This window comes from Thunnus albacares, chromosome 7, assembly GCF_914725855.1.
Source record: "Thunnus albacares chromosome 7, fThuAlb1.1, whole genome shotgun sequence".
In the NCBI taxonomy this organism is placed as follows: Eukaryota; Metazoa; Chordata; class Actinopteri; order Scombriformes; family Scombridae; genus Thunnus; species Thunnus albacares.
Window position 1 is genome coordinate 1425286 of NC_058112.1, and position 26944 is coordinate 1452229.

The 26944-nt window shown below is 38.1% G+C and overlaps 1 protein-coding gene across 2 annotated transcripts in view; it reads right to left on the reverse strand.

The window, feature by feature from the left end:
• Positions 1-26944, reverse strand: part of LOC122986452 (NT-3 growth factor receptor-like) — a 227087-nt gene that overhangs the window by 152412 nt on the left and 47731 nt on the right. The window lies entirely within an intron of this gene.

A 26944-nucleotide genomic window follows, 5' to 3' on the forward strand; every position in this document is an offset into this window, starting at 1 on the left:
GCTATGTTCCCTGAAATGTTACTAGGTGTTGAGTTGGTAAATTGGCATTACAGATTCCAGATTATCCATTCCTGATCACATTCACACATGACCCCATGCAGGAAATGTTCCTAAACATTCCAGGGATAGACTGCATGTGTGAAAAGGGCTTTAGACATACTAAACTGCACTCCAGAGGAACAAAGCATGTTTGTTCACATCAGACCTCCTTAAGAAGGTATAACATGACAGTGCTTACATATAATGAAGACCTTGTAAGCAATCTGTGTTAGGTAAAATAATGGGAGATACCTTCAGCAGGGATTGCCACACTAAGACACCTGAGTGTGCAGTATTCCCCAGTGGGTCTGATGTGGGCCTGGACTGTTCTAGCCCAAAATACAAACTACAGAATTGGGCAGTTAGAGAAAATAAGTGGATAGACACGTAAACAGTCAATTATAGCGCTTCATCACAAAAAAAAAGGAATATAGGTGTGAGCGGCAATGATGAGGGTCAAAGCAGATTACAAGCATTTGTATGCTTGTTTCTTATTTAAGTGACAAGAAGCAAAATGATTTTTTTTTAAATAATTTGTGGTCATTTTGGTAAATTGTAGTCATTACTATATGCTGATGCTCTGTTGAAGTATTGTATATAAATCTACTTTCAGAAACATTTGATATAGCTTATGACCTTCAGTGAAGACATGTTTCATATGACTTGGCTTGTATAATTGAAATGGATGGATGTATCTCAATTTTTTTTAACAGCTGCTAAGATCAGTGAAGTCAACTAAACGAGATGTCGAAAATAGGATTTTGAGAAAATTGACAAAAAAATCGCAAAAAAGTGACATTTTTAGAGCAGAAGATCAGATGCAGATGACTTGAGAGATTAAAATATATATATATATATGAAAGAATTTTCACTCCAGGCCATGCCGTTTTTGAGATTATTGCAAAAACGTAAACTTGATTATTACAGCACCACCTTGAGGTCAATGAGTATCATTATATGTGCCTAAGTAGTGGGTGGAATTTGGAACCCACTTGCAAATTTTGGTGACTTTTGGTTTTTGCTGCACAAATACTTTTAGCAAAGAAGAAGAAGAAGAAGAAGAAGAAGAAGAAGAAGAAGAAGAAGAAGAAGAAGAAGAAGAAGAAGAAGAAGAAGAAGAAGAAGAATAGTTCATTGCTTGGACCCCTTAAAAATCCTGGAATCCATGAAAGCACACAGATATGCGAACACATTCATTCTGGTGGAATGAGTCAGCCTGGTAACTTTACATCCTTCTCATCAGCTGGCATTTCAGATATTTATTGGAAACTTATCAGCAAAGAAAGCTTTCAGAGGCTTATAAAATTTTTTTAAAAATAGCGATGGCAGGGCTATATTTAACAAATATTGTTACCGTGTATATTTCCAAACAAAGTGACAAACAACAAATAATTTTCCCAACTGTAAGGGTACATAAGTTAATAGAGACACAGTCCATTTTCAAAATCATTGCTAAGTAGGCTGACTGATGTATCACCCAGCTGAGTCAAACAATCTAGCCTACAAGTTTAAAAGTATTTTATCTTAGTTCCACGTGAGTGTCTTGTCAGAGTTTTCCAACAACCTTATGCAAATGATTTATTGGTAAAAAATCATAGTAAGATTAAAGCTATATATTATTTTTTGGCATTATATGACTGGTTACATAAGATTGATATGATAACTTACCTATACTAATATAGATAAAAAAGGTGGTGCTATTTTGTGCATTTCTAATGTTTCTTTTGTTTCATTTTTCAAACAGCAACTGTTAGAGAACTACAAAAGAGAACTGAAAGTCAGTGTAAGAAGCTCCATAAGTAACTATTCTGATGTAGGAGTGTTTTAGTCCTAGCTTCACTTTCAGCAGGATTTCTAGGAGTGATTCTGAGAAGTTTGATAAATACCGCCTGGGATCCCTTTTCAGTGAATATTTTTTGTCAGTGTCAAGGTTTGGCTGGTGTTAGGGAACTAAGTCTACTTGGTTAGTGAGTAACTGCACATTACATTATAGAAGGACGAAAACCATAGCCGCACTGGACTACGTGGATTGAAAGGTATGTTTCTTGAACCTGTGACCACACCTAACATGGCAGCTGGGTATGGTCAGGTAAGGTCTGTTGTTAGGAAAAGACTGTGGTCATGGTGAAAAGAAACCAAAGTTAACTGTTGTTAGGAGGGATGTGAAACACACTGCTGTACCTCAGCACTTGAAATCACTTCACTGGCTCCCAGTGTGAGTTAATGGTTTGGATCCTCAGTACACTTCTGCCTCACTCACTGCGTATAATCCAGTCAGAGCTCTCAGATCATCAGATAGTAGTTTTCTAACTGCACCCAGAATACGATCCAGATCTGATGAGGGTGTTTTAGTTGCCTTACTTCTATTGTCTGGAATAAACTAATTTCACCTCCAGATGGACAACTTTATGAGCTCCACAGCCACTAATACCCATATACGGACCACTTGATCAGCCTGTGACAGTTTTGTCATGGTGACAGCTGCTCCATCCTCACTCCTCTGCCTCCAGCTTCTCTCATAAGTCCAAGTTCTTTCCAGGAACCTAACATGCCTCCTCACTTTCCTCACCTGCCTCTCCTCCTCTGGTCTCAGCTTCACCTACATACAGCGGAAGGATGGAACAATCCAGTGTAACACATAGGATATAACTCAGTGTTGTTTTGAAATCACTGCAATTCAATTCAAATTAATTCAAATTGGTACGAATTTTTGCTGTGGAGGCCTTAGTGTTGTAGCTGTTTATTACCCCCCTGATTTGTTACCTGTTCTGACTGCCTTCACTCTCTGCTGGGTTGCCTGTCTGTTTGGGTCCCAGTGCTGTCATAACTCATTACATGTTTTGTTCAGTAGAAAAGCTGGCCATGCTCTGTGCACAAATACTGCTTTAGCTGGAGAGCAGCTCAGAATATACTGTAATCTGAGCACTGTACGCTTATCTTATCTAGCCTTATCAGTGGTTTCATACTGATTACCAAGCTAATCAGCATCGGACCATCTGTGCAGCTCAGACAGCAAAGGACTAGCAGTTCCTATTAAAAACTACCTCAAACTATAAACCAACCTTTGCCTCACTTTTTTGTATGTTTTTTAACTAAAGGGAAATTCTTGTTTGTTAACCTTGTTGTTTTTCTTATATTTGTGTATGCATAGCAGTTATACAGTAATTTGCCACAACTAGAGATTGCCTTTCTCATTTATTTTTGTAATTTGGAAACTTGCACACACCAACTGTGTTTTGCTTGTGCTTTAATTGGGCTGATACTCACCAGTACAGAGTGCCAGCCTTTTTTATTTATGCTGTTACATTCTGACTGAAAACTTAAACAACCCAAAACACCTGTCACCTGCCCAGCATGGTGCTGTTAAACTGGAAACACAGCGGCTACACCTTATTTTTATACAGTCTATGGGTTACACACAGTACTTTGCTAATGATGCTAGCTATACTAACTAGGTGCTAGGTGCTGTGCAGGCTGGTAAAATCTTTTTGTATCCACAGGTTGGTGTTCTTGTCTGTGTTGGAGCCTCCGTGCTAGACGCTTTGGTTGGTAAATGTAGGTTTTTGAAACTTATTTCGGGACTGCACTCACTCTCAGTCTTTATATATATATATATATATATATATATATATATATATATATATATATATATATATACATATATATATACATATATAATGCTTCATTCATTTGAAAAAAACATTACCTGTGAACATAATCCAGGCAACGATTACATTTCTCAACACAATGCAATTGCTTAGTTGTATATGAAGGTAATTTCTTGGATACAGGGTTGGTTTGATGTCTACAGTCTCATCAGGTAGGACCCTCCTAACTGTTCCCACAGCCCACCTCGTCACAAAGGTAACCAGGCGTTTTCCATTAGAACCCTGCAGCTTTGGAAATCCCTACATGAGGAACTTAGGTTAGCAAACTCAGTGTCGTCTTCTAGATCACTTCTCAAAACTTACTTTATTATGGTGAAAAAGGTCCTCTCAACTTTAAATTCACTCTGCTCATATACAGTACAAAAGGAAGTGAAAAATGTTATCATGACCGATAGTAATGATGGACAAACATCATAACAAATACCAGAATTCCCTTTAATATGGTTTCATTCGTCTCATGCTGTCCTGAGTTTCTGTGTAGAGGCATTATTTTAGAGCAAAGACAAGACATTATTGTGTCAGTCACATAAATTTGGAGGTAGATCTACCTTATCAGACTCTTCGCTTTTACTTATCGCTCTTGTATTTTACTGAATTGATTTACATGCACTACAAAGCATTCTTCTTCAGGTATCTCTGTTCTGTGTTGTCACATACATCATTTGTGGACAGCCATTTCTCTACCAGCGCTCCATGATGTCACTGTTTGTGGCTGAAGGGAGACTTGTGACACAGCTTCTTCTGTAAGATTCATGGAGGCATGAAGGACAGAGAGTTAGAACAAGAGGGCATCTTTTTTACTGCATTGAAACAAGTAGTTTCACTTGAGCTGATAGGGGTGTGCCCGAACGTTATTATATCAGTTATACGTTATTCAAAAAAGCATTTGTACATTACGTTGTACAAATATTTATTTTAAAATGTTTTTGTTTTCGGGAGGAAAAAAAAACATGTCAAATACCAGCATGCATTTATTACCTATTTTTTGCAACCTAATTTTGTGGAAAAGAGAAGGAGAACAACAGGTTATGGAGAGTCCCTTGGGAGCACTTCAGGCCTGTCAGTAGCTCAGCTTTATCTCTGGGGAACACCCCCAACTCTGGGAGTGATGTCCAAGTTAGGAAATGTGCATCATGTAGCAGGTGGATGTGACTCCCCTTGTTGAGACCTGCTGATAGACTTAACAGTGGAGCAAAGGAGAGAGACTGAGATAACGATGTAACCGACCTGCACGCTGGTCTCTAGTCTATATTTTTAAATCATCATAGTAGGTATATTACAACGTAATATGAAAACAGAAAATACTTCTAAAATGATTTTAAAAAGTAGGCTCCACTTTATTTTATTGTATTAGCCTACTGTTACTTTGCATTAAACACAAGTATTTTGGTATGAATCCATGAATGTAAATGTATAGTATTTCGTGACACACAGTATACTCTATACTTTTTATTGCATATACATAATGCATTTATAAGAGCAACTACCTCGTTCCAATAAGGTGGCCGTGTTGTACATTGATACAATGACCAGCAGTGCCCAATGCGGTATCTACAGTACGTGCATGTACGGTTTATCTATGCTCAGTTTATTTAGCTACCAGCATTTTCAGGAAAGCTAACTAGCACACACACATGCACAGACACTCACAAAAACACACTCACACACAAACCAATCCTTTCCTTGGATATCTATAGAAGTATTAGGCAAATGGGAAAATATGGAATTGATAACATAATAACTCTTGTAACAGCAACTAAAGCACACTCCCATATTTTGATAGTTTAGGAAAATGGGAGTTTTCATGGGAAAATAGGGAGTGAATAAATTATTTAATGTGTGTCAAGAACCAAAAAAAAAGAAAAAGAATTAATTGAAACATGAAATGAGCTTGTGAAATATGGATAGAAGAGTGACATAAATTAAGTTTTCATTTATTTTATCAACTGACTGGTGGCAGAACAACACTTTTCTCTTTTTCGTGTACTGATTGGTGGTTTAAGAAAAAAGCTTTATATTACCTTTTACACTCAATTCAAATGGTCCAATTAAAAATACTTCTTGATGTATTCAGTTATGTTTTTGACTTGTTTTTTAAACATTTTGTCAGTGGTGGGGCTCCACACATAGGCTATGGAGTCTACTCACATATATATATATATACACGCACACACATGCACACACACACACACAGCAGAGATGGAGTAGTTATTTACCACCCTGCAGGCGTTCTGTGATGAATGCTAGCTATCTAGTGTGTTGGTGTGTTTGCTAAGGGGAAGGGGCAAGAGTAATGAACATTTGTTGATCTGAACCCCAAGCTGATTGCACACACACATAGACACACATACACAAACATACACAGACACAGTGCCGTGCTTATACCCAATCTTGTGATCAATAGGTGCATTATTACAGCCACAGCCACAGGTTTGATAGAACAAACTGGATTTGTCTGCAGAATAAAAGCCTAAGGACTGACACACAGGCTGAATTACACTGAATAAAAACACAGACTGAGATAGACCCAAGTAACAAGCAAAAGGGTATCCTCAAAAACATTAATTCCTCAGTAAAGCAAGAAAATTATTTGCCCGTATATGTTTTTATAGAAAATGTATTTTGCAGAGGAGCAGGGTGAGATAATACTGTCTGATAGCCATCAATTTCCAGATATGCCCTCTCCTCTGATAGCACCTGCAGCACCATCCAGGAACTCTCTCTCTCTCACACACACACACACACACACGCGCACTCTTCATACTTCACAGTACAACCCTACAGGTTCTGTAGCTGTGAGGTGAGGTGTTGCTGCTGATGAAAAAAGAAATCTCAGCCATGACAAAAACTAAAACAAACTCTTCTCAGGATCACAGTGCCATGTGTCTGATTATTCTCAGTCTGCTGGCTCGTATTCAGTAGCTCTCATTAGCATGTCTGAGGCACAGCATGGTGTGGCACTACTCAATTTTACAATTTCATGCCAGCCAAAGAACAGTGGGATTATAAAATGACAAAAGGAGATAGATTTGATTGAGTTTTAATTAGAGATGCCTCAATGTTATCTGTAAAAGAGGGATCAGCTCTGATGACGCTGTCCTGATATCGTTACTGTGATAAATAATCTGTTATGCATCTCTTAACCAATTATGAAGAGTTACTCTATCTGAATAAGACTTTGTCATCTGTTAATTTAAACTGAATGAGTCATTTATGCCCTGCTAGCAGAGGAGACAATCAGTCCATGACCCTGTTTCAGTGTCCAAACTGATGGTGCCAATAGCCTCAACACACAACACACTAATAGGATGCACAGGTATTAGTTGGAAAAAAAGCAATGTGTATTAGTTTTACAGTCACTAAATCAACAAAATCATATGCATGTTGTATTATGAGACCAGTGTTTCCCCTACATTCATTCAGCAGCGGCGCACTGCCACTGCAAAATTATGAGCACCGCTGCTAAAATTTCAGACGATCATTAATATCAACGGGCTACTAATGATTTTCACTCGCACAATAACACCCTACGTTATTGTGGATTTTTTTTTCATCACCCTCCCTCTCTTCGTTCTTCAAAGGACATCTACGTGAAAGGTACAAGAGTAGCGTAGCTCCGTTAAGGAATAAGGCAGTGCGTGTGTGTGTGTATGTGTGTGTAAATGTCCGTGCGTAGTTGCGCGAGCGCAGAGGACGAGTGGCAGAAACATGAACGTCAATGTGTCAGTCTGGCGGTAAATGTACAGTACAGGCTGTGTGTCAGATAATAAATGCTGCCAAGTTTGGTCTGCAGCAGAGTCCAGTTGAGTTTATGGGTTTGTAGTGCTGAATGATTTCAGAAGAGAGCGCATACAGATACAGTAAGCCCAGAAGGACAAACATGTATAATTCACCACCTGCACTGCTAAAGCTGAAGCTAACCTTTGTCACACAACACTGAGTGAGTTTCTCTGTTAGATTGGTAATATATAAAAGCAGAGTAGGCAGGGGAAGGCGAGGGCTTTACGGTGTAAGCATATGGCTATTTCCTGGAGGCAGTACGTGCTAGTGTAAACCCTGTATGACTTAAACTCGAAAAAGAATTGGTACAAAAGAATCGTCCCTGCTATCTTCAACAAAAATATGTCTATAGGCTACAAGGAGACCTGTCGATATTTGGAGCTATGATGAGCTGTAGACAACGGACTCTTACTGCATTTTCTGCAAACAGCACACCTCCAACACATCATCAAGGCTCACTGCTTGTGCCATGGCTCAGCACGACTATACACTAAAAACCACAGAAACACCCTATTAATGCTAATTAGTGACATGTAATTTTGGTTTTGTACCTTTTTTTACTGCAATGGAATGGTAAATGGACTGTACTTGTACAGCGCCTTTCTAGTCTTCCGACCACTCAAAGCGCTTTTTACACTACGAATCACATTCACCCATTCACACACATTCATACACTGAATGTATGTGTACATACACTGTACACATGGGTACAGGGGCTACCATGCAAGGTCCCAACCTGCCCATCAGAGAAAGCTAACCATTCACACACATTCATACACTGATGGCACAGCCATCAGGAGCAATTTTGGGGTTAAGTGTCTTGCCCAAGGACACATCGGCATGTGGACTGGAGGAGCCGGGAATCGAACCACCGATCTTCCGATTAGTGGACGACCCGCTCTACCTCCTGAGCCACAGCCGCCCCCCGGTGGAAGTCCACTGTCTTCTTCAGAAAACACTCCACTAATTTAGCACTGCACTGGTTTAACATTGAAAAAGATCAAAACCGATGCAGGAGAACTCGACCATTGACAATTCGGAATGAGATTCAGGTGTGATATGCTAGTAGTGGCTAATGTAGCCTGGAGGCACTAGCCAAAAGCAGAGATGAGGAGTGGGCTACGGTCTGGTAACCTCACTTCTTTGTAGTCTTCAGCCCCAGCCGACTCAAGTCTCCCTCTGGAGACACAAAAGACTTTATACTACTTTATTCACATATACAGTAGTAATACTCCCTAACACCTGGAAACATGCTTTGATTTGTGAAATTGATGTATTTCTGCTTTAATGGGAATGTGAGTCAAAGTCTGAGGGTGTAAGGATGGACACTGGAACTGGGCCACTGTGTTTGATCCCCTGACCTTTCCTCTAGGACCACCATCAGGCCAAAGTGAATGTGATACTATATAGTTCTTGCTCAAGTCAAACTTGGATGCTAACAACTACACAAAACTACAACCAAAAATTCCATTGTAGTATTTTTTTGTTTGTTTTTTTGTTTTTTTTCCACATAGAAGCTTATTTAATGAGTGGACATTGATTAATTTTGTTTGGGGCCAGTTTTGGTCTGGCACAGTGCATGTTTGGCCTCTTGCTGAACACTGTGGAGATTCTAGGAGTTAGCCAAGATCTGCACAGCCATGTGTCCCAAAATATATTTGGATGAATTTGAATGAGTTGAAAGTCATGTTTGTGTTTGATCTCCACCTTTCGTATGTTTGAGCTGAATTTCAAGCAAGTTAGTCAGCAGCTTGGCAGACTTAGGCTCCAAACATAATGATACATTCACTAATACTCATTGAAAAAGTAAGCAATGACTTATTAGCAGTACAAATTTCACTACTTGTATCAAATTGTTTTTGTTGTCAAAACTTACAGCTATTAACCTGAGTAGAACAGCATGTAATGAATTTGTGTCAGACTGCTCTTCAAAACAAACAGGGACATATGTTATGGCTGTGATTTTGGTCTGTGCAATATTGTTGATGGAACTGGATTGGTATGAAATATATAAATATACAAATGATTAAAGGACAGGCTCACATTTTTTTAAGTGTGTCTTAAAACAACAGTCAGGTGTCCATATGAACAGTGAAAGAGGTTTTCCTCGCTGTAATCATTTCTCCTGTTCATACTGGATGGAGGCCAAAATCCACATTCATTTTGTGCAAAAATGCATTTAAAAGTTATAAAAAGCTTATATGAGGCTTCAGCAGTCTGAATTAGTCATATCAAGTGGATATCTGCCGCATTTACAGTCTTTTTAGCATCAAATTGTTTCCTCAGACAGTGTTTCCCTGTTGAACTGTGGTGGAAGTATAGTAACAAAAAGAAGGACTTTGGCACTAAAAACACTGTAGAGTTGACAGATATCTACTTAATTTGACTCATTTGAATGGCTGAACCTTCATATCAGCTGCAGATAAACTTTTTAATACATATTTGCACAGAAGGAGGACTGTGGATTTTGTCTCCTATCACTTACATTGTAAATACATTATGAAGGGATCTTCTAATGGTCAGTATGAACAAGAGGAATGATTACAGCAAGAAAAACATGTTTCACTGTTCATTTGGGAACCTGACTGTTATGGACCTGTCCTTTCACTAAAAATGTAAGAATGGCCAGGAAACCAAACAGAGCTAATGTTCATTGTAATTAGATTTTTATCTTAATGAAGGCAAAGTCATGGTAATAGCTCCACCCAAAGAAAGAAATGCTACATCACTTAGCTAATGCAAAGCTAATCACATTATCCCGTTTAAAGAAAAGGTTTGACATTTTGGGGGATACACTCATTAGTTTTCACACCAAGAGTTGCATGTCAGTACAGTGAATATGAAGCCACTGCAAGCAACCAGAGAGAGACTGGACGGAGGAAAACTAGCTGAAGGTCCAAAGGTAACAAAATCCACTCACCAGGAACCTCACTAATCAATATTTTATATCGTATTTGTTTAAGATCAAGGAAGTTGTCAAGGAAGACAACTGCTAATTCTTGCTGTAGCATACTGCTAACTCTCACACGGTGTTGAAAGGTAACCTTATTTTCTTGCGTTGTGTGTGTGTTTTTTTTTATTTTACCATTTCTCATCTAAATTAGCAGGATGTGATAAAGTGACTTCAAATTATGCTGAAAATTAGTCATTGTAAAGGTGGAAGACAGTAGCTGGGTAATTGCTGCTGACTACTACTACTACCACTGCTGATCCACCAACATATTAATATTGCACTCGACACAGTCAACAGGTGATTCATCCAGCAGTGCACTTGTCTTCATGTGGCACCTTGTAAGCCATCATGTTACCCCCTAGGTTGATCCAAGTTTATCTGACGACATGTAGCAAATGCAATCTTTGCTCCCCTGAACCAACTTAATTAACTCCCTCATCTACCTGGGTAAGGGAGTGAGATGTAAATGAGTTGTTCCACTTTGTAGTGGAGATACCCTGCCTCTCATTAATATAGCACAGATAACCTCTAGCTTTCATTTAAAGTGTAGAGGCAGATAGACAGAGAGACAAGCTGGATGTGAGAGAAGAGGGTGAGGGAAGATGTGGGGGTAGACAGAGTAAAAAAAAAAGATGTTTAACTTCACAACTAACTTTGAGTGCTTCTGCTCAATATGTTTTATGCCACTTTTACATTTATTGGACACTGTTCAGTAGAGAGTGTCAGAAGTAGGGAGAGACTATGTATGTGACCAGGAGGCCAAGTAACTTGGCTTTTATCGGTCTTTAAATTATATTAAATCAAACACTGGATTCAGTGATTCATACTGGAGCTCATCTACAACATTTAAATTAAAACACAAACTGATGGTGTTAAGAGTATCTGTGTTATTTGATTTGCAAATAGCCAGTTGATAGAATTTCAAGCTGGAAACAACAATGAACTTCATATAGCACTTTTCAAACCAGCATTATAATAGAGAACAGTTATAGAACAATAAGAAACAGTAAATAAATGGTAATAGTATAAGAATAAAGCCTGTAAACTGTAATGATTTCATCCTCTTGGGAGCATGAATTGTGCTAAAATTATTTCATTCCTATCTGCCCATTAGATATTGCCTTTTTTGTGTGTAAGTGGACATTTTGGCCTGACAGTGACACTACAGGAACGGATTCATCCTCAGGGGACCATGAATATTCATGTCAATATAATAAGGAAAGACTAACACTGACCCAGCACTAGTGCAAAAAAGCAGTAAAGTTAGAATTATAAATCCCTCAAATTAACCATAAACATCTGAGTAAATAAGTTTAGCTCTAGTTTCTGAATTTGCAAGGACGATTTTATTTTTGTATTTTTTTTCAAAGGTGCTCTTAAATACTCATGGCTTGTGAGAAATTATTCAAATTTTTTTAATTATTTGAATCCCCACTGTGGTCCATAATTTAACATTTCATCATATCCTCTGCTCCGCTCATGGGCTCTTGACCTGCCCATGGACACTATATATTATGTTGACGTAAAATTTTACAATCTTATATTGTGCATCTTTGAACCACATCTAACATTGAGCAGTGCAATAACACAAAATTTGCACATTACATGTACTGTATATACTATGAACATTTCCACATTCCTGGTCAATATTTTATACATTACATTACATTATATATATATATATATATATATATATATATATATATATATATATATATATAATATTTTGATTGCTGTGCACCATAACACTCAGAGAAATTCCTTGTATGTGCAAATGTAGCCTACTTGGCAATAAACCTTCCATTCCATTTTTATCACACAAAACTACTACAGCATATTTACAGGTAGCGTTAGTGGCAACTTAGTTGTCACTGGCAACAGTGACAACTAAGTTTAGCTTAGTTGTCACTGAAGGAAACAACCAGTTGTGATCTAAGACATTGCATCCCAGCGCCCCCCTGAGGTTGAAAAGGCACCCAGGCACTCAAAAGGCACCCAGCTACACAACAGGGGAAAGCTGAGAAAGGCTCAACTTTATGCAAATATCATCTGATACAATTTGAGTGACAACAAGCAAGTGGAAACAGAAGCATAGGTTCTTTTGCTACTACTTCCCTCAGCTACATGAAAGAACTCACTTTCAATATTGTACAGGGCCACAATGCAGTCAGTCTTGCAAGCTCAGGCATCATTGTTGTGGAATCAGTTCTATGTAATATGCAAGGTAAAAAATAAAAAAAAGACCACAAACAAAGCTATCCTGTATTCAGGAAGCTAACTGTGCAACAAGAAAGGAACTACTCACTTGTGCGTAGTGTGGCAGCTACATCAGAAAATAACTGTCCAGTTGGAATAGAGCTCATAAATTTTGTGCTCAACACAACACACCCACAGAGCTACAGATTCATGAGAGACCAGAGACTGCATACTGCTGCGTATCTGTGTGTATGAATGCAGCGTCACACTCAGCTGTACATTGACAGATGTGGTTCAACTTTCATCTGAAGCTAACGCTTTGAGCAGAATGCTAATGTTCTAACATTATCACCTACTATTAGCATGTCAACAAATACTGGATGTCGAGAGATGTTCAAGGGTGCCAGGGCCTTGCTGTCAGGGCCCTCAGCTGCAGAAACTCCTGCCAGAGGATCTCAAAGGATTTAAAAGACCATTAAGATTTGTTGCTTGTTGGGTAGCAATAGTGTGTACAGCCTACAGAATCATATCTTCATATAAATCTTCGTTTTGTGATATGTTTTAATCATGGTACAAATCGTTTATCTTTGCAACACAACAGTTAGAATATATAAAAATCTTAAATAAAATTAATAAAAGGCCTCTGTTGGTAATGTTATCCATAGGGTTCAACAAAACCATTTCTCAAAATGTCATAACATGAAGTAAGTAGGATTGTCTTTTAAAAGTGAGATGGGTAATAACGTGAGCAGGCTCAGAGGGCTATCAGCCCAGTAAATGAAAGAAAACTGAATTAAGTTGGGAATCATAACATGGACGAGATATATGGTGGAGCTGAAATGGAGAAGAGATGAGAGAGGAACGCAGAGGGATTAGGATGGAAATAGGAATTTAAGAAGGAGGACAGGAGAGGAGAGGAGGGCAGAAGAAAAGCCAGGGAGGAGGGGAGGAAATGAGGAAGCGGGGAAGCGGGAGCAGTGTAGAGGTGGATGGAACTAAGGTTACGTTTATAGTTAGGGTTTGGGTTAAGTTTAAGGTTAAGGTCAGCGTATAAATCTCATGGGAGTTTTGCAAATCGTCCCTCCAGCCCATCCAATCTAGCACCAACTTTCACTGGTTCACTGGTTTTACCAAAGACACTTATTACAGTTACATGAAGTGCTAAATTTCACTGATGTCAAACACTGTTGTCTATCCTTAAACAAAAAGCTTGTTAGCATGTTATTAATATATTATATATTATAAAAGAGAGCAGCTGACTCACTGAGGTCATTTTCAATTTCAAAGAAATCTATGGAGCATAAAATACCATCTAAACCAATTCAAGAGGACACACACCCATACATCTATCACCTGAAATCATACTGTGAAGTGAAGACCTATTTTGAGGCTGAATACATCCTTGATGGAATGATAGCTCATTCACAAAGAGATGCTGTAGGCTGCAGTGTGTGTGTAACACATAAAGTAATCACTGTCTGACCTTTTTTGTGGATGTTTGTCATGAGGTTTTATCCGCCACAACACAGCAGGCCAGCCTGTGTGCCGCATCAGTGTCAGGAGATGTAGATACACAACATGAATCAAGAAAAGCCTGACCTTAAGGATCGATGTGCCTGGCAAACATTTTGACATTTCATAGATTCGGATATGATAGCCTGCACCGATGTTGAAAATCTGTGTAAACACACAGGCAAAATGAAAGCAGAGGTTGACTCTGTAGTCATCAGAACTGCTAATTGAAGCATTTTTTCAATTCTCTCCTTACCTAAATTGACACATTTCTCCAGCCCAAGTTTCCCAGAACAGAAAACACAGCCAAAAGAGCAAACTGCAAAGTCAACTGCTGCTGTCTTTTCATTTGATGTTTAAAAGCACACATCTTCTCTATATCCAGCTGTGTCTACATGGAAACACAAACTGAATTTGATCCATACTTTGCTTATGAAATTCTGTCAAAAAGTCTGTCTAATTCTCAGAAATTTTCAAATCAAAAGTTTTTGATACCAAATCACAGTATGAATTTTTCTTTGGTGTTCCTCAAGGTCTTGATGTTGTAATGTGGTATTTTGGAGGGATTTTTGACCATTTTTTTAAAATTCTAGTGTGGTCAACAATGGTTAAATTTTGCACCAAATCTGTGTAACAAATGTCATCAAGCCAAAAATTGCTGCAACAACTTTTGAGACATAATTGAGTATGGGAATGACCATCATATACTTATAATGTTCTAAGCCCTTATATACAACGAAAACACAATGTTTATTACAGATTCATGGCTAGAAAAACTTGACACACAGTGTTGAATATCTCAAATTAACCTTTGAGTCTCAGCTTTCAGATGGTGTATACTACTTCTATGTAGCATATACTGTTGATCTGCTATCTTTCCCTAAAGATCCCCCCCCCCCCAAAAAAAAAGACAAAAATGTCTATGGTGGGTTTCTAAGGGTTAAAAAATAAATAATAATAATAATAATAAAGTAATTTAATTAATTTAATATGTGTTGGTTATGTTCATATTCAAATGATATTTTGATTTCAGTAAGTTGTTAATAGTGGATCTTAGGTTCTTACATGATGATCATTCCTTTAATAGACAAATATTGTATGGTTATCAAAGTAAACAACTTATTTTTTAGGGCCATAATCATGTAAGAAAACATGATGCTTTTCACATGATGTCATGATGCAGGGTGCTTTTCATTTAGCAAAATATTACAATCTATTCTGTTCTAAATTGCTGACAACATGTCCTACATCATCTGTGTTGACACTGGAGGTTATGAGTAGGTAAATCACTGACACCAATTCATCATTGGTGGAACTGAAATATTCACTCACTCTTTAATATAATATACTGTAATAGCAGAGTTCATCAAACTGTCACACTTTGTGACATTTGACTGCATTGCATTCGAAAGACAATTTGTTAATTCACCAATCATAATTCAGTGTTTTATGGCTGTATTTACTGCTAATTCAGAGAGCTATGGCAAAGGTATCCAAAATCACATAAAATAATCAAACTGATGTTCAGTGCAATGAACTTTGTTTCTCTGTTATGTATGATAAAATAAAAATTTTAATGACCTGTTAGTTTTAAGTCACAATTTGCCAGGAACACAATTGTGTTAAATGATTACACAATCATATTATCAGGATATAACCTGACTGAAAGTCAATAAATGTCTTTTTCTTGCATTTCTGAACAGTATATTCCTGCCACTAGAAAAATTAGGATCCTTGCTTGGAAAATGTTGTTATATACTGTAAACATACTGTAAAGCATACATGAAAACTGAAACAGTAACTGGCCTCCCACTGCATCATAATATCAAGTTTAATGCCATATAACGGTGGGTTATGTTATGTGAGTTAGCATCACATCACTGAAATGCAGAATTCTCCTGTGTAAAGCCTGAAGCTAGTGTTTTGTGACAGTGTTTGTATGGGAACAGGTAACAAGTGAGGAAGTGTGCACACTTTGGATGTGGGTGGTCTTTATTGAGTCTGTCATTCATAATGTGGCTGCAGACAAGAGTGCTGAATAGATATCCATTATCAGGAGTCATCGCAGGACCAACGGGCATCAATGTGGGCTGAATGGAAGGAATACCCTGCTTTACCAACAGAGAAAGAGGGCTGCTGAATTGCTTACAATGATTGCTGACAACAGGAAGTGATGGAAGGTTTGTCAGATTTAGTGATCCACCACCACCCCATGTTTAACATTCTGAGGCTTCAGATCTGACAGGTAGGACTGAATTTACCCAAATTGGGTAAATTAATCTCACTTTGTTAACTGCGCCCATTCAAAAATTAACAATTGTTTTATTATTCCATCTCAATGTTGATCTCTTATGAGCTTAAATTACAAAGCAAGGGGATTTACTAGAGAAGAGACTCAAATCCCACGTACATTTGTGTGCCTATTTTTCTATAAAAAAGATGTACTGTACAACTTGTACTGTTTCTTGTTTAATGTTTTTGGTCTGTCTCACTGAGTATTCTTATCTACTTCTGTTTTTGTCCTTTAGTCTTCTTGTCTCTGCGGGTCTCTTAGTGTTTATCCCAAATTATCCCTCAATTATCATTAAATAGAAAATGCCTCAGCTCTAAATCAGCCAATGATAGTGTTTTCTGGCTACATTTTCATCAAATGTGCTTGGATGGGTTTTCTGGGTCTCGTGGCTTTTTGTCCATCTATCCACACTCTCGAGTCATTCAGATATCCCTATTTCTGATGCCATATCTGTCACTTCAAAAGCTTTCGATTTCTTTAGGTAAGATTTAACATCAATTTGTTGCCATTTGTTGAAGATGTTTTCCCACTACTGTGTCTCAAGCCACATGTGTGCACCAAACTTTGGCCACTCACAGTCACCTTGACCATATGAGTAGTTGTCATTACAGTTATTGTGGATTGACCTTGAAGACTACACATTAATAAGAGAAAGCCTGAATAAGAAACGGTAACAAAAAATATCCTATTTTTTGCATTATGGGAAATTTAGGATATAGGGTCTTTAGGGCTGAAATACTGTGGACTGAAAATCAAAATATCTGCTGCACAGATTTTGACCACTCTTCTTGAGAATCATCCACCTTAATGGAACTCTTAAACCAATGTAGTACTGCATTAGACCATATTTTTTGGAAGCTCATGTAGCCTTTTTATGAAGCTTGGTTTCTTGCAAAAGTAGTCCATTTGCTTCCGGATACTTATGATGGAGGAATATCCTACCGACAACTGTTTCACAGGGCCATTCACCCTTCTAGGAGACCTCATGCTGACTTAATGTTTCTGATACAGATGGTGTGAAAAGTAGGCAATGGGCTTTCTAAAGATGATCTGCTGTTACAGTAAAAGCACAATAAAAACTCTGGGTATTTCATATTATAGCAGATGCAGATTCTTATATGTCCAACTCTGCTGTTCGCCAAGTCGCCAAAAAGAAATACTCTCCTTACTTTGCAGAATATCAACACCTCCGTTATGTCCTCTGACCTATTTTCTCCATCAGCTTTTTGTTTTCCCTCTGCCCGACCATACAGGTGTCCTCTAAATGCAGAATCCTTTCTGTCTGGTATGCTTATCTTGTGAGTCATGGGAAAATTTAAGTCTGTCTAATGCAGCTGACTCAGATGCTATCCAATCTTTTTGCTCAGAACCTGGACTGTATAAGGGCAGGAAAGAGGATTGCCCACAGTTTCTCAGGTCAGTCAGCAGCTCTTGGCTAGCATCATTAGCTACTGATGTCTTTTGCTTTCTTTGCTAGTCAAGTTAGTTTTTTGTTATTTTATGTCAACTCATTAGCCTGATGCTGCATTTACCAATCACTTTACAAAATTCCTATTTACTAATAGTCGCATAAATGAAAAGTTTATCTTTGTAGGAAAAAATGAGGTAGATATACTGCTTGAATGTGTTCCATATACTTCCTCCTTACATTTGTATGTTATATGATCCAGTATTACAATTCTTCTACTCTATTTTCCTTTCTGTTCTTCTGTGTTTCATCCTCATCTTACCCTAATTCTCCATCTTGGTTAAAAAGTAGAGAAATGTGTATTGTAGCAATGAGTGTATTACACTGCTGCCGTTGCAAGTTGCTCGTTGCCACAGCAACCTATCATCCACTCTACATCTACTCATAATGTAATGGGAAACACAAATCAATGCTGTTGTTTGCTGGACAAAACCCTATTTGCTCTGTTTTCTTTCTTCCAGCAGTATCCAATCCATTTGTTCTTATTACAGTTGGATTCATTTTTGTGCCTCAATACAAATAGCATTGAAATGGTTAATATGTAGTAGAACACCATGCAAACAGCAATAAAACTAAACCAAACTAAGCTGCTGATCTACACCGCAGCCATACACTTTCCTGACTGAGTACATTATTTTCATAATAACTACATTTAAAACAGTCTGTAGGTAAAAAAAAAAAAAAAGATTAAATAAAAGTAAAAATAGTATTAATAATAGTAACAATAACAATAATAATAATAGATATTTAATAGACATTTCCTGAACAAAAACCGTAATGACTGTGGTAATTGAAGTGAAAATGGTAATGTCACCTGCAGGTGGCACATTTAAGTACTTTACTTCCTGATTTATTGACGTTTCTATTTTTAAAAATGCAGAAATTATATAGCACTTACTGTACATAGAAAAGCAGAGAGGGGAATTGCCTGTAGGTGTGTGTTTCCTTGTGACCTCAACCTGTCTCTCACCCAGTGCATGCTGGGATAAGCTAGAGCATCCCATGGCCTTATAAGTGGAAAAGACAGACGGATGGATGGACTGTTATAGTACTGTACAATTTTGTGTCTTTTTTTCTTAGAAACTCATGTACATTAGCACAGATCACATGACCATATGAACTCCTTTCTAGGAAATAACTGGGAAACTAAAGGACCCACAGACTTGTCCAGCCCCAGCAGCCTACAGCACCAGCCTTCAATCCTCCTTTCCTCTCTGCTTGACAAGAGAGAGAATACATGTAGGGTTTGTGTGTGTGTGTGTGTGTGTGTGTGTGTCTGTATATTGTTGTGAGAATTGCATCTTTGCAAGTGTTTGTGTCTGTCTCTGCTCTGTAGAGGATAGCATACTCTTCTCCAAGGAGCTTCCCTGTGTCCACTAGACTAAAATACACACACACACACACACACACATACACACACACACGCACGCACACACACACACACACGCACACACACAATGTACTGAATTAGAAAAAGCTGAATGAAACAACAAAACGTGCCAAAAAGATCTTCAACAAACTTTTGTTTTGTCTGACTGAGGTGTAAAGTTGTCCGTGAAGAAGTTCAAGAATATAGATATTAATGGAAAATAGTATTTTAAATAAATAATCAGCATAATGAAGTCTCACTGCACAACACTTGAGATGATGCCTTTGAACATGAATCCAAGTAATGTCCATTAGAGTTTTACAACCATTAATAGGTAGCCTGATAATTAGACTGAGTTTCCATTGTGTTTCACATCATTCATGTCTGACCTTTTCAATTCAATTCAATTCAATTCAATTTTATTTATATAGCATCAAATCACAACAAAAAGTCATCTCAGGGCACTTTTCACATAGAGCAGGTCTAGACCGTACTCTGTAATTTACAGAGACCCAACAATTCCCCCATGAACAAGCACTTGGTGACAGCAGTAAGGAAAAACTCCCCTTTAATGGGAAGAAACCTCCCCAGCTCTTGGTGGGTGGCCGTCTGCCTTGACTTTTGTAGATTTCTGTATTTTGTTCTGTTTTGCCTTAAGTAGGGATGTCCCGATCAAGTTTCGTTGGCCCTTATCTCAATCAGTGTCCTTTAACTTTGGTTATCTGCTGATGCCAAGTCCAATGATACACATCTATTGATTAAGAACAGTATGTGGCACATAGAAATAACAGCTACTAAATTTGGCACACTGTATTTTTCATGAACTACTTAATGTAAATACTGAAGATCCCGGTTCAATACTATAAAGTTGATCAGCTTGAATTATAGATATGATATGAATGAATGTTTAACTGGAGAATGTGACACCTGAAATTGTGATGTGATCCACTAGAGAGGAGATGTATCACTATGTTGGAGTTGTTCGAACTACAAAAACACTTATTGTACTGCAGTGTTACAGAGTAATGCTTCTTCCCTCAAAAATTATCTTTGGCTGAGTACAGACAGACCAGCCGCCTACAGCCAACTTTCATTTTGGCCTGTCATCAAGTTACTCACAGATTTAACTTTAATTAGCTGATATGATCTGCCACAGGCCACATTGTCATTATCACCAGCAAAAGCGGTGATCAGTATTGACAAAGAGAGTCAGCGTTTATCTGTGTATTTTAATCAACCTGGATGTCTTTCAGAGTCACTCTTTCCAGTGCACACAAATAATTTTTCACATTCACATACCTTACTTTTAACTTGCACTATGAGTGAAATGCTGCACTGTAGGCGGTTGTAAATGAGAGCAGTGCTGCAACATTAGCAGGCTGAGGGGACAAAACACAGAACAGAGTGCAGAAATTAAATGATTAAATGATGATTTTGATCCTCAGGATCAGTTCCAGACATCTCTAGCCCTAACCAATCAGTAGCAAATGATGTTTCTCTCCTGCTGATGTAATTTTCAGTTGACATAGAAGCTGTGTTTACACTTGCTAGGAGCAGTTAACTTAACCAGATTAAGCAGATTGGTTGTGTGTTTCTTCAAACAGCAAACCTCTTTGAAATGCTGAGACAAATCAAAGATATGGACAGTGATCCAGCTGTCTGGAACCAGACTAATTGACTGGTGCACTGTGGTGCTGTTTTTGCACATGTCTACATACAGCATCATCAGGAACTGATGACAACTAATATGTTGTGTAAATGTTTGGAGTCACATTTTGTATACACACAGACACATGTTCATTTTTATAGTTCTGACAGAGCTAGGTTAGCAGTTTTCATCTGTTCCTAGCCTTTGCACTAAGCTAAGCTACACACACCTTGGACCTCTCTCTGTACTGGGCACACAAGACGAAAACTGATCAACCTCCACACCTGACTCAGAGTAAGATAACAATCATAGTTCAAATGATGGTTCATATGACTAATAGCTACTTATTACAATGTGCTTTTATTTGTTTTTCCAACAGGGATATTCCCAGGTTTTGAGGTCTCAGCAATTATGTTGGTGCACACAGTGTTATCATACTGTAACAGCACTGTTTATCAGAGATATGACATAAAATCCAGATTGTAATAAACTGTAGTTTTCTTTTAAGATGAAATGAGACTTCATCTACAAGCACTCTAGGTGGAGTAAGGTTTCTTCAGTCAAGCATATACATGGTTTACTGTATAATGCTGGGCTTCATCAGGGAAGAAATAAGTATAAGTGGAATAAGGTAATGTCTCTACGTTGAACCAGGCATATTGACCAACTTTCAATACTGTAAATAATCTCTTTTCAATGCTATGGGATGTCTAACCAACATAAAGGTTCCCTGGAGGTGCTGCATGTTAAATTGGCCTCTGCATTTCCTAGATGCTGAAGACATCTGCCTCTATCTGCCTTATTGTGTCCTCATGCATTCATATTTAATCACAGAGAAATGAAACAGATCAAAAATTTACATCAACTCGAGTTTCACTTGCAACAGGTCCTAATGACGGGAATAGGCTAGAAGAACCATATTCTAGTAGGTTAGCAAAAAGACTTGAATCCAAGCACCGCATACTGTGAGGAAGACTCGCAGGTGCTGCAATGTTACTATGGTTTACTGAGTCAATAATGTCACAGGGATCATGCAGTCATTCGAGATGAATACATTTTGGACCACTTAATATATGTATTGTTTTTATTCAAAGGGGACAGATTATGCTTTTTGTGGTTTTCTGTTATTTATATCTTGTTATAATGTCGGATGCTAAACATGGTCAGAGTTCCAAAACAAGGTATATACGTATGTAGAAATGCTCAAAAGTCAGGGTTTCAGTTTGCTTAGAATGCTTTGTTTGCAACGTTCTTTTCTACTTTGCTGATGAGCTGACGTCAGACCATCGTGCATGCCAATGATCAGCCATCTGTTCCATAGCCTTGGTTGCTAAGGTTATTGCTAAGGTTTTTCCATGTGTTGTTCACATTGTCCACGCTCATATTTCAGATTGAACAGATGGATTTGGGAAGCTAACATTTCAAGTAAAGAACAAAGAAAAGTAGTGAAATCCTGCTACTATAGTTTGTTTCATGGTTTGTTGATATAGCCTCTCAAGTGGCTGCAAGTCTGCAGAGAGGCAGCTTCTGGAAGCTGGCCAATCAGAACAGAGTGGGCTCATCAGGAGGGGGGCCTTAAAGAGACATGAGCTAAAACAGCCTGTTTCAGACAGAGGCTGAACTGAGGGGCTGCATAAAAGGCCAGTATAAGATAAATGAGGAGTTTTTTGAACTGTTGCGTATATCCAGCAGAATAGAACAGTAAATATAGACCTGGAAATGTGCATAATATGTCCTTTTTAACATATCTCTTTATCTTTTGAGTTTATACTGTCAAGAAACATGCTGTCAAAACACTTACACACATACAAGACATTTATTCCAGTCTATACCTACCCTAACACAACAACAACAGTCACAACATAGAACAACAATAGGCCTACATACATCTGGACATCATTTCAACAAAGTTCCAGAGCAGCACTCCTTCCCATGCAAAAGTCTCTCCATCCTTTTTATTTTATTGAACTCATATTTATCTGTCACAGCAACACATCCTTACCTGTTTGTTTTTGTTTTAGGTAAGGCTATTTTACGTTATTTTACTTTTAGTAAGTTTAGTATAGTTGTGTGTTAGATAAGTGTTTATTATTGAAATGTTAAAATACATTCTATTACACTATACATGTTTCTTTAGATCAGAAGTGGTGTTTAAGTGTGTATGGTGAGATGAGGCGCTTTTGAAAAGAGTCACGTCTGTTGCTGTGTGTTAAAACTGTGAAACACCCATTTGGCTGCTCACAAAGATTAACGCTGCTGTCCTCAAACTACAGCTCTTTAAGTCAGTAGAAAGTGGTTCAGGACTTATCAACTTCCACATTTCTGCTGGATGGTCTTTTCGTGACATTTGCTTCACTCATTTGCTTCAACTCTTTGCTGATGGAAACTTGCATTTTATTTTTATGACATTTGAAAAGGCTTGACAAAGCTTGAGTTTGGCAGTCAGATTAAAAACACAGACTAAAACACAGAATCAGGAGAGAGAGGTAGAAAGTACAGGGAGGAGGAGGGAAATTATTCAATATAATATACAGTAATTTATATCTGCAACCACTGTAATAACTGTTATAGCAGTGAATCACTTGGTGTGAAAACATGAATCATATATCATTTATGATACCTGAAAAAACACAAGCAGATCCCAAACAATTCACAGAAACCAGTTATTGATTGTTGACCTCTAGTAACCTGTGTTTCAGTGAGTATGTGTGGCCCACACTCAGTGCTGCAAATAGCAGCCTAAACCAGCTCATAGCTTGAAATATCATGCTATTAGCATCCCAGCAGCCCTGCTTTAAATATCCCTGCCAGAATACTGTAGCTAACAGTACCTTCACAGCTACATGTTGGCAGAACATGCTGTAACACACACACACACACACACGTACACGCATACCTCCACATGATTCAAGGGCTGTGACACTTTAGTCGCAACAAAAACTGGCATGCTTTAAATACCACTGCTAAAAGTCACTGAAACAACGTGAACCAGTAGGAGACCTGATCTCAGATCTCAGTAGTGTGTTCAACTTGGCTATTCGAATCATATATATATGTATTTGTATATATCCTATATGTGCATATGTATACATATACAGTAGGGTCCAAAAGTCTGAGACCTCTTTTCCATTCATGTGAATGGGAAAGTGGTCTCAGACTTAGAACCCAGGGGTCCTTTGGAGTTCAAGGGATCTCTGAGGGTTCATACTGTACAGGTTTCAAGCACGATAGTATAAAAACAAGATTAAACAAGATTATCGTACTACTAAATTCACTTAATGTAAGTCAATATTGTTATCACAGTTCTTGAAAGCTTTTAAAAGCTTTGGCTCTGCAATTCTGTTATTCAGTTCTTGTGCAGAACCAAACAACAACAACAACAACAACAATAACAAAAACATTGGATCTGGCTTTTTTTATCCTAAAAACTTTTTAAAAACATATTTCTTCTTTTTTTGTTTTTGTTTTGTTTCTTTATCGAATATTATTCAGCCTTTTATAGTGTTTACATATGCTCTATCCCTTCACAGTGTGGTCCTGTACTTTGACCTATGTGACCAGAGACCTGGAGTTATTGGCATAATCATCACTTTACTTCATTAGCATGCTACAGTAAATTCATTTCCCAAAAGAAATTTTCTTAATTCCTCAACTGATTCATTCAATGTACAAGTGAATGAAAGAGCAAATGGCAAAACAGGATATATATTTTTTTATACACATACATATATTAACCACTGCAGTTTTAAAGATGTGAGGCTGTAACACCAGGGAATGGAGCATCATTATTATTCAGTAGATGGCAGCTCTCATCACCTCTGCCATTGACACATTTCTTTTATTTTGCTGGTCTTTCAAGAGGTGGAGCAATTGAGGAGAAATCTAAATGATATTCATATAAAATGCTTACACTGACATAAAGTCATCAAGCTTCTAATTCGACTGACACTGTAGCTGCTCTCATCAAAGTCATCCTCCTGGAGCCAGGCATGAGAGGGGAGTTTGCACGAGCATCTGGTGGCTGGACAGCTCAAAGAAGCAACATAGGTCTGTTGTGTTTTCAGGTGGGTGCATCTTTGAATGTGCGGAAGGCAGAGGAGAGGACCTCAACGGTGTGGTGTCAACAGTAATGTGGATCTAAAAATGATCATAGATACAAGCAGCCGAAATGTGATTCCTCTGTAGGGTGTCTGGTCTGGGCTGAGTGTCTGAGTAGAGCCGCTGATCTTTCACGTTGAAAGGAGCCAGCTAAGGTAGTTTGGGCATCTCATAATGATGCCTCCTGGATGCCTCCTTTTGGAGGTGTTCCAGGCACATCCAATTGTCAGACACCCAGGGTCAGACCCGGAACACAATGGAGGAATCGTATATCTAATCTGGCATGGGCACACCTTGGGATTCCCCAAGAGGAGCTGGAGGACGTTGCTGGGGAGAAAGACATCTGGGGTAACTTGCTCAGTCTCCTGCCAAACTTGGGTAACTGGACCCAGATAAGCAGCAGAGAATGGATGGATGGATGGATGGACAGATGGATGGATGGCTGGATGGATGGATGGATGGATGGCATTATATGACATCACATTCAACATGACATGATATGAAATTATATATGATATAATGTAATGTCATATGACACAAAGTGATAATATGACAACCTGACAACACAACAATTTGACATAATGTTAACATTCCGACCAGTTTTATTTTTCAACATCAAACTTGGCTGTTACACTGAAAATAAAGGCCATTTTAATTTTGCCACTTTGAATCTGAGATTTTCTTTGATGCATTTTACCCCTCACTAATCCCGACTAACTAAATTATATAACTACTGTGTATAATGGATATTTTGACCCCTCCTTCTTGCATTTTGTTATGCCTTGCTCCAACCAAAGCCTCTAATCTGCCAAGTAAAGGTGAAGCTTTCACACTCTTTATCTTTCATATCCTTCCTCTCCTTCCCTGTGCTCTGCCTCTGATGCCATTTCCCCTGGCATCTGGCCAGATGATGGGACATAAAAAACATTTCAGCCCAGTATGTTCTGCTGCTATCCTCACTGACTGTCTGAAGGAGCAGTGATTTAGATCATGCAAGGCACAAAAAAGACAGTACTCTAAACGAGCTGCTATGATAATATTCACAGAATAAAGCATTTACATGTTGCTTTAGTTTAGTCTGGGTGTCATTGACAGTATTTTTGATTCTGGTTTGTATGAAATAGAATGGTGAAAAAGCAACGGTCAAAGAGACTCATGAGCCAGTGTGGTCAGACAACTTTCCAATGATAACAAAATACCAACAGAGGATTCAGCACCCTGGACAGCAGCCATGTGTGAGAATAACACTGAATGAATGTGAGAAAGTGGGAATCACAATGTAGTTATGGTTCACACTACCAATAATACCACAATACCAAAAGTTTCAAACAGCAACAACAGCATTATGTCAAAGATTTCTAAACAAGGTCACAATAATCACAAGAGGAAAAGAAAAACAAAGCATTTCCCTGCAAGCTTTGAAATGGAAATGAGCACTGATGTTAGAGACACGTAGGGAAACCCTTCTCCTTCATATCGGAATCTTCGATATAAGGACTTGCACTATTATAAAATGGTAGTTATTATAGGTCAGATTATTATAAAGACATGCTGATTCACTAGTGTTACTGTTCAACACTGATGGATTCTGTTTGGTTTACTTATTTCTTACTTACATTGAAATCAAATGTTGGTTTTGTCAAGTTTTACCAAAGCCAAACATGATTTTCTGCACATTTCCCATCAAATATTCAAGAGGATGATACAATATTAGTACACGCATCATTTCTTGAAATGAGTTTGTCTTTTCTGATCTGCTTTCATCAGCTGCTGTACTGACAGAGACAGAGGTGACATGCAACAAGGGCTCTCACTTGGACTCAAACCAGGGACTTTGCGGTTATGTTCACCGCAGAAGAAGAAGCAGCAGATACTGTGACATCAAGGCCTATTAAAAAAAAACAAAACTGGTCAAACTTT